Genomic DNA, 14,882 nt, shown 5'->3' with positions numbered 1-14,882 from the left:
TGCCCAATACGAACAATCTGCAAGTCTGTATCACCTTGCAAAGGGGAACTCAGATGAAACGTTGTCAAACGGATAGGCTTTTAATTATCGTGAGTAGATCTTTATTGAAATTCCTTACCATGAAGTGAAAGCCGACTAATAAGCATTTAAATTTTATGTGTTATTAAAACATCCTGTTAGTAAAAGCTTGCTGTGCTTTACAGCCCCCTAAATTAAAACGTAAGTTATGGAAAATAAATTGGTGCGGTAAATGTGTAAACGCATACGCAAGAAAAGGCCTAGTCCATTTCCCAGTATTCTCTCAATGAAGATGGAGCACCTCTACACTCTCACGTTGTAGTGATGTGAAGAACAAAACACTTCCAAAAGAGTCAGTCACGAATGTTACTCATTATAAGATGAGCTTGCGCTGGAAAAGAAAATAACACTCAAACATACCGATGGCTGCGCGCAAAGTGCTTCCTCTGATTCCGGTCTACGGATCAAGGCGTCGGTTCGTCAGATTGGAATGCTCGTACATCGCAGCGCAATCTCGGGTCGGCAAATGTGATCGAGAATGTACGCCAGTATTCGCTTCACGCGCGCAATCTGATAAGATAGCGCTCTTTCGCTATTGAATCCGTGCCAACATACTGGATATTAGAAACACATGCAGGCGCATCTTGAGCTAACTGATAACTTTGGAACTGTGGTTAGACGCTAAACCCCCCCCCCTTAAAAGAAGGAATACAGTTGCTTTCAATATTAGCTGAAACATAGTGCTGGTGGTATAAAAAGGGCCCACAACACTGCACAGCGGCGCCGATTGACATACAGGAAATTCAAGAGCGAACCACTTTACAATTACTGGTATTTATCAAACCAGCATATCGTGGTTTAATGTAGCCCTGTATTCCAGGGGCCAGTTCCAACACGGGTACTGTGTCGGAGCTCATATTTCATGTCAGCATTATTTGTCACAAAATCAAAGCATTTTTTCTTTAGATCTTAACATTAGACAGCGAAAATATATGCAGCGAAACCCTCACCTTAATATTTCAGTACTTTTCGTTCTAACGTACATATCCGTGCTGATCCATATGTTACAAAGTGCTGAAAATGTACCCAATGCTTTCCTCCAGGAAGCTGTTTTTATTCCTTATGATGCCAGGAAACCGAGTCTGATGCCACCAACGCTCAGAAACCTAGTCGGGAGCGCGCACAATGTTCTCGCACACCTTGTGGGATGTACCGTAGCGCTGAGGTGCTTCTTGTATAATGTATGAGAATCGGTTGTAAAGACAGACGTGCAAGGTTGGGTCATGTACTTAAGCTCATGAAGTTGATTTGTGCCAAGATAACCTGTCCAAACTTTCACACTTACTTTATAAGAAGTCTACAGCACCATCAATATGCCGGCTGCTTTTAACTGCACAAAACAAAACCATTCGAACGATGCAAACAATGTTAACATCATTTTATCATTCAAGTGTTCAGATTGGTAACCTCTAGATGCGCAGTAAGTTGAGAAGTTGTTTGCGTAATTAACAAAGCTACGTAAGTAAATTTTCAGTAAGGGTTTTTACGTGGTTAAAGAAAATGAGCAGTTTGGAGCCCTTCCTCGAGATTAAGCAGCCAAACGAACAAATTTCGACTAAATATGCTTCTGTAAGAGCAATGCGAACAAAAATTTTCCAAGTAAACACTCTTGGAAGACGTAACTGACGCAGAAAAAGAACATCTGTGAAGTCAAAGAAAGAACAGCACTTCACGACGGGACACACACAGGGGGAACCACACACAAACTGCGCTAAGATTAAGTGCTGTTCTTAATGTGATAATGAAGCAACTAGCCCGTCAGTCTTTCCTTCCAAACCTGTAAAGTCAACCTGAACACATCTAGCCTTTTGTGGTGCTGTCATCAATAGTATGGCCCCGTGAACATGTTCCCCATGGTCACATAGTCGCGTTCCATTTTTATTCACGCTGCTTTCTCGAAGGCAAGCATTTTAAAGTTTTAGTGTCAATACGGCAGTGAACGTGTGCTGCCGAACGCTTGCTTGGTCGCAGAAGCGATGCATGACGGAATGATGGTGCAGATTTAGCGTGTCGTCGGCATCAAGACAGTGCACTGCCGCCGAGCGAAGGAAGATAACGAAAGGGAACAGCTTGGTAGCTGCTCAGGAAGCCGTGCCGATGGTGGCGGTGCCCTCATGACAAAATCTGAGGCGGCGATATTGACGGCTGAGGCGATTTTTTTTCTTTTATTCTTTTATTACTTTTTTTACAACGAAGTCGTTAAGAGTATGCTTTAACTCGGGCCCAATTCCGACGTGGCCTATTCACATAAATGTAAAACGCCGAAACGATTTTCTGAGATAACCCCTGGGCCGATTTTAATAAATTTTGCTGGATTCGGGAGAGAAAGGTAAATTCTAGTGACTATTAGAAGCGCAAATTTCTATTTAGGGCTTGAATTCTGGTAAAAGATTTTCAAAAATTCAAAAGTGCGAAAAATACAGAAGCACGAAGTTTACAAATTAATAACTCCGCATCAAGAACTGATATCGCGGTTATGTAAACAGAATCGTTTAGACAATTCAAAGCGGACAAATCCAATATGCCGATTTATATCTTACGTGAAGTCGTTACGTTGTGAACAAGGGTTGTGGAAAAGCTGCATTTCCACATTACTAAATTTTTTTAGATTCATGCGTATTATATCAATTTTGTCCGCTTTAGATGTGCTGTTAGATGCAATGTACAGAATTGTGATATCAGTTTCGATTGCCGAAAGACAGAGTTGTAAAGTTGGTTTCGTTTTCTGAAAATTTGTGATTTTGCCAATTTTGAATAAACAAATGATGACCCAAATAAATGATTTCAAACCAACAGTCACTAGATTTTAAGTATTTCTTTCAAGTGCAACAAACCTTGTAAAATTTGATGCAGTGGTTGTGGAGAAAAACGAGTTCTCCTTTTACATGTATTTATATAGGACCACCAGAGCTAAAGGTTCCTCTTAAGGGCTACTTTCCCCACTATCGCGTCCGCGTATAGAGCAAAATCCCGAAGATAGCATAATACCGGCCTGACCCGCAGCAGAGGTGCAGCAAACGTTCAGCTCTCCCCATACGTGGGCTGATCCCGAATGTAACGCCATGCCAGGCCGACCAGCGGCGGAGGTGAAGCAGGCATTAAGCACTCCCCATACGTGGGCCGATCCCGAAGACAGTGCAACGCGGTGCCGACATACGGCGGAGGTGCAGTTCGCCATTAAGGGGCCCACATACACAGCTTTGCGGGTCGTATTTCTTCAGAGAGTGGGAGGGCACTGAGATTTTTTACTTATCAAACATCAGGTCATCGACGGCGAAACTAGGGACACCAAAGCCGTCCTCGGGCTCCACCTAGAAAGCGCCTTCGACAAAGTTACGCACTCTGGCATCCTCGCGCAGGTATCGCATCTAAACCTAGGCGAGAGGTCGTACGAATATTTCAAAGGCATCCTCACCGGCAGATGGCGGAGCTCAGATTCGGCGACCTGAAGACGGACGAGAAGACATTAGGGAGCCAGGGCACTTCCCAAGGCTCCGTCATCTCACCCATGCTATTTATTCTTGCTATGATTCAAGTTGCCAAAAGACTACGCCAGCTTGAAGGACTGAAGCACACGATATACGCGGACGCCATTACGCTGTGGGTGGACGGGGGCAGTGATGCCCGCACAAAATCCACGCCACAGACGGCAGTCGACACGATCGAAGAAAGCTTGGAAGGTACGGGACTGCGTTGCTCCCCAAGTAAGTTGGAGCTCCTGCTTTACCAACCGATCAAAACGCACAGAATCAAGAAGCAAAGGAAACACGAAAAGATCAAGATCCGCACCAGGGATGGTAACACAATACCGACGGTCAGCAAGATCCGAGTCCTGGGCATGACGATTGAAGCGCTCGGCAGGAACGGAGACACCATCACCCTCAGCATGGGTGAGGCGTCCAATGCCAGCAGACTGCTCAAGCGCGTTACCACCAAGAAGGGAGTCATGAAGGAGGAAAACTTCATCAGGCTTATACACTCCTTCATACTCTGCCAGTGTACGTGGCAGCCTTCCACAAGTGGGTGAAAAGCGAAAAGAACAAGCTAGACATCCTAATCCGGAGGGCTTACAAGACAACCCTCGGTCTACTTGAAACTACCAACATGAAACGTCTCCTCCAGCTGGGCATACACAACACGCTCGACGAGGTCATCGAAGCGCAAAGAGCCGCTCAGTTGGAAAGATTGTCATCAACAAAGGCCGGCAGAAAGATCCTGTGCAGTCTAGGCATCGGTTATCATGAACAGCAGGGACCAAAATGCCCCGTCCCCGACCACGTACGATGAAACGCGCGGGTTGACCCCTTGCCGAAGAGCATGCATCCGGAATTCAACGAAGGCAGAAGACGCGCTATAGCCAAGGCACTAACGGACCTGCACGCGGAAGACACCGGTGCCAGATACGTGGATGCAGCAGAATATGCCGGCCGCAACTGCTTCGCGATCGCGGTGGTCGACTCCGTGCGGGCGACTGCCAGCACATCGAGCAAGCAAGTGGAGGAAGCAGAAGAAATAGCCATCGCCCTGGCCATCGTAACCCGAGAATGCCACATGATCCTCAGCGACTCCAGACAGGCGTTGAGGAACTACGCCAAAGGAAGAATTGCCCCAACGTCGGCACGCGTCCTGCTCCGACAGGCATACCGCGACAAGAGGACTCGAATCAAGTGGTTCCCGGAGCACGCAGGACAAGCGTCGGAGAAGCATGCCAATCGCAACGAAACGGCACACGCCCGAGCGCGAGGATTAACCGACCGCGCCCAAGGCAATGGCTGCCCGCTGTGTTTCAGCGCCAAAGACCGGATGACCACCTATAACGAACTGACCAAGGCTTTCGGCTGCCCCGTAGACTTCTCCCGCCGCCCTGCAAAGGGCTCAGCAGGTCGCAGGCCGTGCTGTTCAGGTAACTACAAACGAGAACACTTCCAAGCCCGGCGCTATTGCATAGGATGTAACCAGAATCGCACCACCATGACAAGTGCAGAGCGTGCTGCAGGGAGAAGGCCACATTCGAGCACATGCTATGGGATTGCTCCAAACATCCAAGCCAAGCTAACTCAGGACATATACCGCCGCAGCTTGAGGAAGCAACGTGGAGCGAAGACCAAGAAATACAACTACAGGCCGTCGAGCAGGTCATCGAGGCGATGGCTAGGCAGGAGCCTGGTGAGCCGGCAACGGCGAGCGGGGATCCTCGCAGAGCACCCGCTGTAAGAGTCGGCAGTCGTAGCCGTAGGGAGGACCTTGTGGCGACAGGACTAGGCGAGCAGGATTTATTTACATATTAACATTTTAAGGAAGATACATTGGCAGTTTAGCGCGACTCCCATATGGAGCCCGCAAGACTATCATACAGCAAACAGCTTACGAGCACACAGCTCACTAGTACATTTCTAGCATGACAACGAGCACTCAGCTCCCGACGACGAGCACGCTCTAGCAGCCGGTAAACGCTGCTTATAAGCTCTCCGCTCGACGTCATAGTTCGATGTCCCCGTGGACCAGCCCTTCTGGCGGAGGGCTCACAAACACGCGCCGCACACACGCACAGGGGAAAAGGGTCCGGAGCCGACGTCACAGGGCTTCGTAGAACTCTGCTTTGTCTCGGGTGGCGCAGCCGAGTACCACATTCCTGAGTTGACCGCGCGCCACGTGGCTGCCGGTCATCCGCAGTTCTCTGAAGTGCGCCCTGTCTGATGGGATTGGAACAGGTGCTGCGGGCTGAAAGCTGGCACGTTGCCACCCCGTACGGCCATTCCTAACACCACCACGATGACGACGTAGGTCACGTCCGAAGCGCGCCTTCGCGCTTTACTGCAGGCTCAATAAACGTTTTCCCAATCTAATCCAATTACTTATCCGCGTTTGTCCTGCATGCGTGTGCAATAGAAACAAGAAGCAGGTATGCATAGAAAATCTGAGGTGGCGGCGGCGGGTCGTAGCGCAGAAGTTAGCATGCCCAGCCCCTCCAGGTACTTACATCTGCATTGACATGGGTTCGTGGTAGTGATAGCGACCACAGCTCTACTTTTTCTGCGCGCGATAGCCATTGTGGCAGCACGCGCAGAACTGGCAGAACTTCCGAAGTTAATCAACAAGCGTAAGACAGCTGACATAAGGAAATATAATAAGGATAGAATTGAACATGCTCTCAGGAACGGAAGAAGCCTAAAAACAGTAAAGAAACTAGGAATTGGCAAGAATCAGATGTATGCGTTAAGAGACAAAGCCGGCAATATCATTACTAATATGGATGAGATAGTTCAAGTGGCTGAGGAGTTCTATAGAGATTTATACAGTACCAGTGGCACCCACGACGATAATGGAAGAGAAAATAGTCTAGACTAATTCGAAATCCCAAAGGTAATGCCGGAAGAAGTAAAGAAAGCCTTGGGAGATATGCAAAGGGGGAAGGCAGCTGGGGAGGACCAGGTAACAGCAGATTTGTTAAAGGATGGTGGACAGATTGTTCTAGAGAAACTGGCCACCCTGTATACGCAATGCCTCATGACCTCGAGCGTACCGGAATCTTGGAAGAACGCTAACATAATCCTAATCCATAAGAAAGCGGACGCCAAAGACTTGAAAAATTATAGACCGATCAGCTTACTGTCCGTTGCGTACAAACTATTTACTAAGGTAATTGCATATAGAATCAGGAGCACCTTAGACTTCTATCAAGAAAGGACCAGGCAGGATTCCGTAAAGGCCACTCAACAATAGATCATATTCACACTATCAATCAGGTGATAGAGAAATGTGCGGAATATAACCAACCCTTATATATAGCTTTCATTGATTACGAGAAAGCGTTTGATTCTGTCGAAACCTCAGCAGTCATGGAGGCATTACGGAATCAGGGTGTAGACGAGCCGTATGTAAAAATACTGAAAGATATCTATAGCGGCTCCACAGCCACCATAGTCCTCCATAAAGCAAGCAACAAAATCCCAATAAAGAAAGGCGTCAGGCAGGGAGATACGATATCTCCAATGCTATTCACAGCGTGTTTACAGGAGGTATTCAGAGACCTGGATTGGGAAGAATTGGGGATAAAGGTTAATGGAGAATACCTTAGTAACTTGCGATTCGCTGATGATATTGCCTTGCATAGTAACTCAGGGGACCAATTGCAATGCATGCTCACTGACCTGGAGAGGCAAAGCAGAAGAGTGGGTCTAAAAATTAATTTGCAGAAAACTAAAGTAATGCTTAACAGTCTCGGAAGAGAACAGCAATTTACAATAGGCCGCGAGGCACTGGAAGTCGTAAGGGAATACATCTACTTAGGGCAGGTAGTGACGGCGGATCCGGATCATGAGACGGAAATAATCAGAAGAATAAGAATGGGCTGGGGTGCATTTGGCAGGCATTCTCAGATCATGAACAGCAGGTTGCCATTATCCCTCAAGAGAAAAGTATATAATAGCTGTGTCTTACCAGCACTCACCTACGGGGCAGAAACCTGGAGGCTTACGAAAAGGGTTCTACTCAAATTGAGGACGACGCAACGAGCTATGGAAAGAAGAATGATAGGTGTAACGTTAAGGGATAAGACAAGAGCAGATTGGGTGAGGGAACAAACGCGAGTTAATGACATCTTCGTTGAAATCAAGAAAAAGAAATGGGCATGGGCAGGATATGTATTGAGGAGGGAAGATAACCGATGGTCATTAAGGGTTACGGACTGGATTCCGATGGAAGGGAAGCGTAGCAGAGGGCAGCAGAAAGTTAGGTGGGCGTTAGATGAGATTAAGAAGGACAACATGGCCACAATTAGTACGTAACCGGGGTAGTTGGAGAAATAGGGGAGAGGCTTTTGCCCTGCAGTGGGCGTAACCAGGCTGATGATGATTATGATGAGCCATTGTGAAACTAAGGATGTAGTTAGCATGCCCAGCCGTAACTGCTGCAAATTGCAGCAGTTACGAGTGGTGGAACCCCGCTGGGGCTGATAGTGAAGAAAGCTTCCTTTCTCTGCGCACTCTCGTGATGGTGAAGCTAAAATGAGGAGGAGGCCACCATAACAGAATGGATGGACCACCTGCGGATAGGACGAAGCACACCAAGTTTTTAGCACTTGGCCTGGAGTCAAGCGCTACAATGGCTAGTATAGCCTCACGGAGATGATAGACCGAACTGCTTCGCACTGCTAACACTGGACTGATACTAAGAAAATACTCCGTTCGCAGACACCACGCTACACTGAAATTAGCAAAACAAAATCAGTTTATAAACTGACAGTGTCAATTATCTGGTGTCCTTATTGTGCGTGTGAATGGCATAAAGGTCCTCGCAATGAAATGGTAGTATCTTTGTTTTTGCTGCAGTTGCACACAAACAAACTTCGTTGAAGTGATCGGATAGCAATCTACCAGCAGGGAAGACCAACCCGCAAATTAAAAATAATTGCTGGTTTCAGATCTTCCAATGTACTTTGCGCTCAGCTACTATCTGTAATATTTTTTTTTCTTTTTGTGCACTTATGAAGAGGAAAACTCCACATTTCTACAATATCAACAACAGTACACAAAATAGACTGGCTTTGAAGCTGTGACCACGCACCGCACTTTTCTACATTCAGCACATGTAGTATTGGGGCAACGCGTTTGAGCAAAATGATTAGGTTTTCGGTGAAAGCGCTGTGACAGGCGGGAACAAATCGTTGTCATGCCCGGTCTAAATAATACCATCTGAAATCTTGTTTACCTAACATATTTTTTGAGAAATCACTATAACCCTTTATACGTTTGCTTCGTATGAGTTATGTACTAGCTTGCCTCGTCAATCTCAAAAATGTATTGTCTTTGTGGGAAAGGCTTTCGTGAAAAACGGCCCAACATAACAGTAAAACATCCAGCATGGTTTCTATCCAGATGATTGACGAAATTCTGCACTGAGAACGTGTCGACTAGCGTGCGATTGAAAGTTTAATTATGATCGTTGTAAGCTTGTGTTGCGTCTAGCACGAGCGAGTAGTGTTAGCGATGTCATTGGTGTGAAAATGGTCAGCTCGGTCTGCGATTTGTTTTTGTGGATCTCCACATTGAACGTCGCAGTCGTCACGATGAGAGCACACCCATGACATCATTAGCTCAGTGGGCTGGGAAGGCTCGAGTGGTAGCTCACCTTGAGGGATATAGGTAACAAGTATTGACGTACGTACTTTGCGATGATGAAAAATATGCAGAAACACCACTGCTGTTGTCTAACTATTCGTAAACAGGCCCCCAAATTTCAATTGGCCCACCCCAAACAATAAGTAGGCCCACCCCCAATTTTCAAGTTGGCACACCCTCAAATTTAAATTGGCCCACCCTCAAGTTTAAAGTCGGCCACGCCCTATTTTCTTTTTGCCCAGCCTTAAACCTCAAGTTGGCTTAAACCCGAATTTCAATTGGGCCACCCCTAATTTTCAAGTTGGTCCACAGACGAATTTCCATAAATCGTCCTCCAAATTTCGAGCCGACGCATCCCAAAATTTAGGTTGGGCCACCCCCATATCGCCCCAAAATTCAGATTGGCCGACCCCGAGATTGCTCCCACAATTAGGTAGGATCACCCCCAAATATAGATTGGCCCGCCTCCACAACACCACCAAATTTAGATTGGCCCACTCCAATACCACCCGAAAATCTAGGTTGGCCCATCCCCATATCAGCCCCAAACTAACGCTGGCGCAACCCTCGATCACCTCAAATTTAGGATGGCCCACTGCAAATCGCCCACCAACTAAGGTTAGTCCACCCATATTTTACCCTCCAATTCAGCTTGGCCCAGCCGCGCATCACCCCCATGGTTAGGTTAGCCCGACCCCATGTCAGCCCCAAATTTAGGTTGGCCCACCCCCATATCATCCCCAAATCCAGGTTCGCCCACCCCCATATCAGCCCCAAACTTAGCCTAGCCCAGCCCTCTATCACCTCAAATTTAGGATGGCCCACCGCAAATCACTCCCACATTTAGTTTAGCCCACCCCCGTATCACCCCCGATTCAACTTCACCCAGCCCCATATCAGCCCCATGGTTAGGGTGGCCCACCCCCCATATTTCTCCCAAATTTAGGTTCTCCCACCCCCGTATCCTCCCCAAATCCAGGATGGCCCACCCCCCATATTCCCCCAAACTTAGGCTTACCCACCCCTATATCACCTCAAATTTAGGTTGAGCCACCCCCATATCAGCCTCACATTCAGCTTGGCTCACTACCATTTCACCCCAAATTTAGGTTGGGCCACTCCCATATCACTACCACATTCAACTTGACCAATCCCTGTATCACGGCCAAATTTGTGCTGACGCCACTTCCAATTTCAAGTTGGCCACCACACCCCCTTTTATAAAGACCTATGTATTCATATGGGAAATGCGTCAAGTTTTTTGGCGTTACAGACACGATTTCGCACGATTTTGCTACCACATCACTGGGGCACTCACCAAAGAATGCTTCGCATTAAAAGCAACTGCACCGAACGAGTGACGCCATATGTTGATCCTAAATACTGACGGCTAGCCAAGCTAGCTTCTCTGTAGAGCGACCGGGGCAGACACAGCACGGGACATTTACTCAAATTGTTTTTTTACGGCCACACCTACGGATTCATACCACTTGGCTGTAGGGGACACATTACCAGTAGCTATTAATCCACACGCTGCACATCTCCTATTTGGTGCATTTCTTAATTGAATGAATCTTTAGAAATAATTAACGTTCGGGCAGCGACTCAGCTTAGCAGACACTTTGTTCCGCACGAATGTTGCGTAGGAATGGCACTGGCCACCGGGTGGCATTGTGGCCCAGGTTGACCTCATTCGCTCGGAGTATTAAAGACATGGGAAAGTCGAAGAAAACGCACCTTCCAGAAGGACGCAATAAGAATGGCCATTTTGTTCTCCCAGGTGCCACGCTACAGAGCACGAAAGTTTTTTTTTTTTTTTTGCGTAGCACAAAGCTTTGCGCAAGCTTCTAGTTATGATGTCCAATGAATAAAACCTTCATAAATGCGATGACCTAACAAATGAACACGACATTGCTGTGTTTTAGGAAGGAAAAATAGAAAACAATATTTCAAGAGAACGACTGGGAAACCAGAACCGAAAGCAAATCATGAGTTTTGTGTTTCTTCCATCTGGTGGGAGACTATAAAACTAAGTCCTATGCGGCTGTAAAAAAAAACTGCGCCGCTGAAAAACCAGAACCGAAAGCAAATGTTGGGTTTTGTGTTTCTGCCATCTAGTGAGAGACTACAAAACTAGGTCCTATGCGGAAAAAAAAGAAGACCGAAGCGAGAATCGAACCGCGGCCACCGCGAAGCGTGACTAAAGGTGCGCGCAATTCTACCGCTCGGCCACGGCTTCCAAGGGTTCGCGCAGGCGTACGAACGTCTTTTTATAGACACCACGTAAATTTTCACGACAGTGTCACAAAAAACGCTTTTGGGAACAGTGTTACGCCGTGTGTGGAGATTCGAGCTAGGCATCAGTCGAAAGCTGAGTCTCCGGACTACATACGCTGCACTGCGTATTGCGATAGAAGCCGTAGTGTAATCACAGCCGCGGTTCTTGCCTCGAAAATGGAGTACAAATTTTCGTCGTTTCCATAGGCTTCCATTGCTAAATCTTTAACCGCTGTGGGAACAAAATTCTTACGTGCCATAGAGTGATCACTGCACTTGGCTCGTGTGGATTGTCTTCCAGAACACGTCTGTCACCTGCGTTTTTTGATAATCGACCTGCAGCTTTTGTTATTCGCGAAAAACCCGCTCGTTCCATTGAAAACGCGCTAGCTTCGTGCCGGGGCCGCTTGGGGCGCTAGTTGGTGCGTGTCCAGAAAAGCTGGATATGCTTAATGATTATGGAGTCACTTCTCACACTAATACCTGAAGACCTAAATGCATCCCTTTTCTCGGTCACAATAATGTATTGCATACGTAGTTCATCTAAAGAATACCAGCATGAAGACAGTAAAATTTGCTGATTTATTAGGTAGCTGCCAAATTCCTAGTCACAGTATGAGGGCTCAATTTTTCAAGCAAACAACAAGCCATTAACCTTTTAATGTGGCAAGTTCAATATGTGTCCTAAGAGCTCGTTGGCTTCAGAGTGGATGCGGGTCTCCTTTATATGTCACAGAAACTTAATTAGTGATAATGTGATACAGAATGCTGCTGAATCATAGAAATCAGCCCAGTAGAGCAGTTGCAAGACCACCGTGGCAGCACAGCTGAAAGCAGAGCATTCTCTGTTACACTGCATTCTTTTCCTCCGTTTCGCTGCACTGGTTCAGTTGATAATGCTAAGCTTGTACTATGCCGTAATTTATCTCAAACGTGGAGAATCTTTTTTACCTTCTCTTCTTTTATTACTTGTCAACTGCCTAATACACAAGCTTCCCGTTACACGCAAACAATGCGGAGTACATCCTAGAATTTATGCATGCATCTGTGTATTGTGGTTCCATACGCTCACCACCTCAGATTTTCGTTATGTTCAAGCAGGCTTGCTTCACGCTTGAGCCACACTGCACTTGGCGCAATTTTGAAACAGCCATTTTTTGATGTAGTGTAATTATTTGTTGCACTCTCACTGCATTAAGGTTTTTTAGTGTGAATAATGCGCTCTCGGTGGTTGCAAGAAAATGTTTTAACCACCTAGGTTCTTGAGCCATTACTATTTCTAATATGCATTAATATACCAAATACCATTTCCTCCCACGTGCGCATTTTTGCGGACGACTGCATTCTTTATCGTTCCATCAAATGTGCCGATGATCATGCAATCCTGCAAAAAGATCTGGAACTTATTTCTCTTTGGTGTAACACTTGGCTAATAAAGCTTGACGTTTCTAAATGTAAAATTATCTCTTTTAGCCGCAAGCATACTAAACCTAGGTTTCCTTATCACATAAATAACATCACTATATTGCATGATAGTCAATATAAATATCTTGGTGTTCATATATTTTCGACATTTTTGTGGTCAACCTACACTGCATACATATGCGCCAATGCTTCAAGATCATTAGGGTACATAAGACGCAAGTTGCATAATTCTACTAATGACATTCGTAAACTAGCTTATCTAACATTTGTTCGACCTTAGCTTGAACACGCCGCATCCGTCTGGTCTCCCCATCAGAAATACTTGATCGAAAAACTCGCATCTATCCAGAATAGGGCTGCGCGTTTTATTTCACGTTGTTACGACTATAACAAAAGCATAACACAAATTAAACTCGACCTCTCACTACAGCCCTTGCATGATCGTCGTGATATAGCCCTGCTATCATTATTTCATAAATATGTCCATAATACAGCCCCGTCAGTCATGCCTCTTCAACTTCCTCATTACATGTCACACCTGTACAATCAGTTACATTTCATGCTTATCTGCGGAACGACTAATTCATTTAACTACTCCGCTCTTCCAAGACCCATTCGCCTTTGGAACAATCTTCCTAACGCCATTGCTTATGCGAGTGACCAGGAAAAATTCTGGGATCTTCTAGCAACGCATTTCTCAAACTCTCCATAACTTAACGTGTTATTTTTTCTTGAGTTTCCTGTTACTATTGTGCTACTACCCCTGAAATACTGTTTTATTATAGCCAAATATTGTCCCGCTCGCTCTGTAATTCTATTGGTCATACTTTACTTTGTGAAAATTTCTTGTTCACTGACCTCTCGCATTAAAAAGCATTCAGTTTGTCAATTGCACAATTTTTAACGCTACATTACTGCATGTTAGCACATTTCTTACACTGTATTTTTGTATATGTATTCACATATGTATTATAATTATTGTATAACCTTTGAGTGTATCGCCCCCTTTACACAATGCCTCTAGGGGTCTGTAAGATATATTTAAATAAATAAATACATGGTTTAGGCAGAAAGCCTCTTAAGTAATGCTGTCACACAAAAGTTTTATATCAGTGCGGTATGTATCAAGATCCAAACGTAACTAAATTTCTGGCCTTCAACCCCTAGCTTTTTCAACACAATTGTGTGTAAAACAAACCCGCCGTGGTTGCTCAGTGGCTATGGTGTTGGGCTGCTGAGCACGAGGTCGCGGGATCGAATCCCGGCCACGGCGGCCGCATTTCGATGGGGACGAAATGCGAAAACACCCGTGTACTAAGATTTAGGTGCATGTTAAACAACCCCAGGTGGTCGAAATTTGCGGAGTCCTCCACTACGGCGTGCCTCATGATCAGAAAGTGGTTTTGGCACGTAAAACCCCATAATTTTTTTAAATAACGGTAGGCCTGTTCGTGGCCAATCCTCCAGAATGTGCATCTGCGATCGGGAGACAAGAGGTGCAGATTGCTTATACGTTGAATGGTACGCGTCGCACTATTCGGTGCGTACCCGTGTCATAACCATTCTCCACTCTACAAGTATTTTAGATTACCTTCGTCATCGTGACATCACTGCGACGTCACGCACTCGGCATCGGCTTGATTCGGAGTTTGTATTTCGGCATAGCTTGGGAGCGGTCTAGTGCATAAACAAAGAAGTTGCTAGAGAATTAAGTGGTAACCTCTGTGGCGGACAAGCACAAATACTGCATAAATAACACGTTGCAGAGCCCCAAAGAAAGCAAAAGTGTAGGCATCGCGGTTAGTTATAGAGTATTCATTAACCACATTTAAAATTCGTCGTTTAACGTTAATTCGAACATGCGCTTTGGATTTGAATATTTAATATTGTCACGTGGTGGTGACGTTGAAGAACACAGTAGCAAATACTGTGAAAGACAAAACTAACTTTTATTGGGCGAACCTGCGCCCACAAAAACAGGCT

Source organism: Dermacentor variabilis, chromosome 10 (genome assembly GCF_050947875.1).
Source record: "Dermacentor variabilis isolate Ectoservices chromosome 10, ASM5094787v1, whole genome shotgun sequence".
Taxonomy (NCBI): domain Eukaryota; kingdom Metazoa; phylum Arthropoda; class Arachnida; order Ixodida; family Ixodidae; genus Dermacentor; species Dermacentor variabilis.
Note: the sequence above shows the minus strand (reverse complement) of the source record.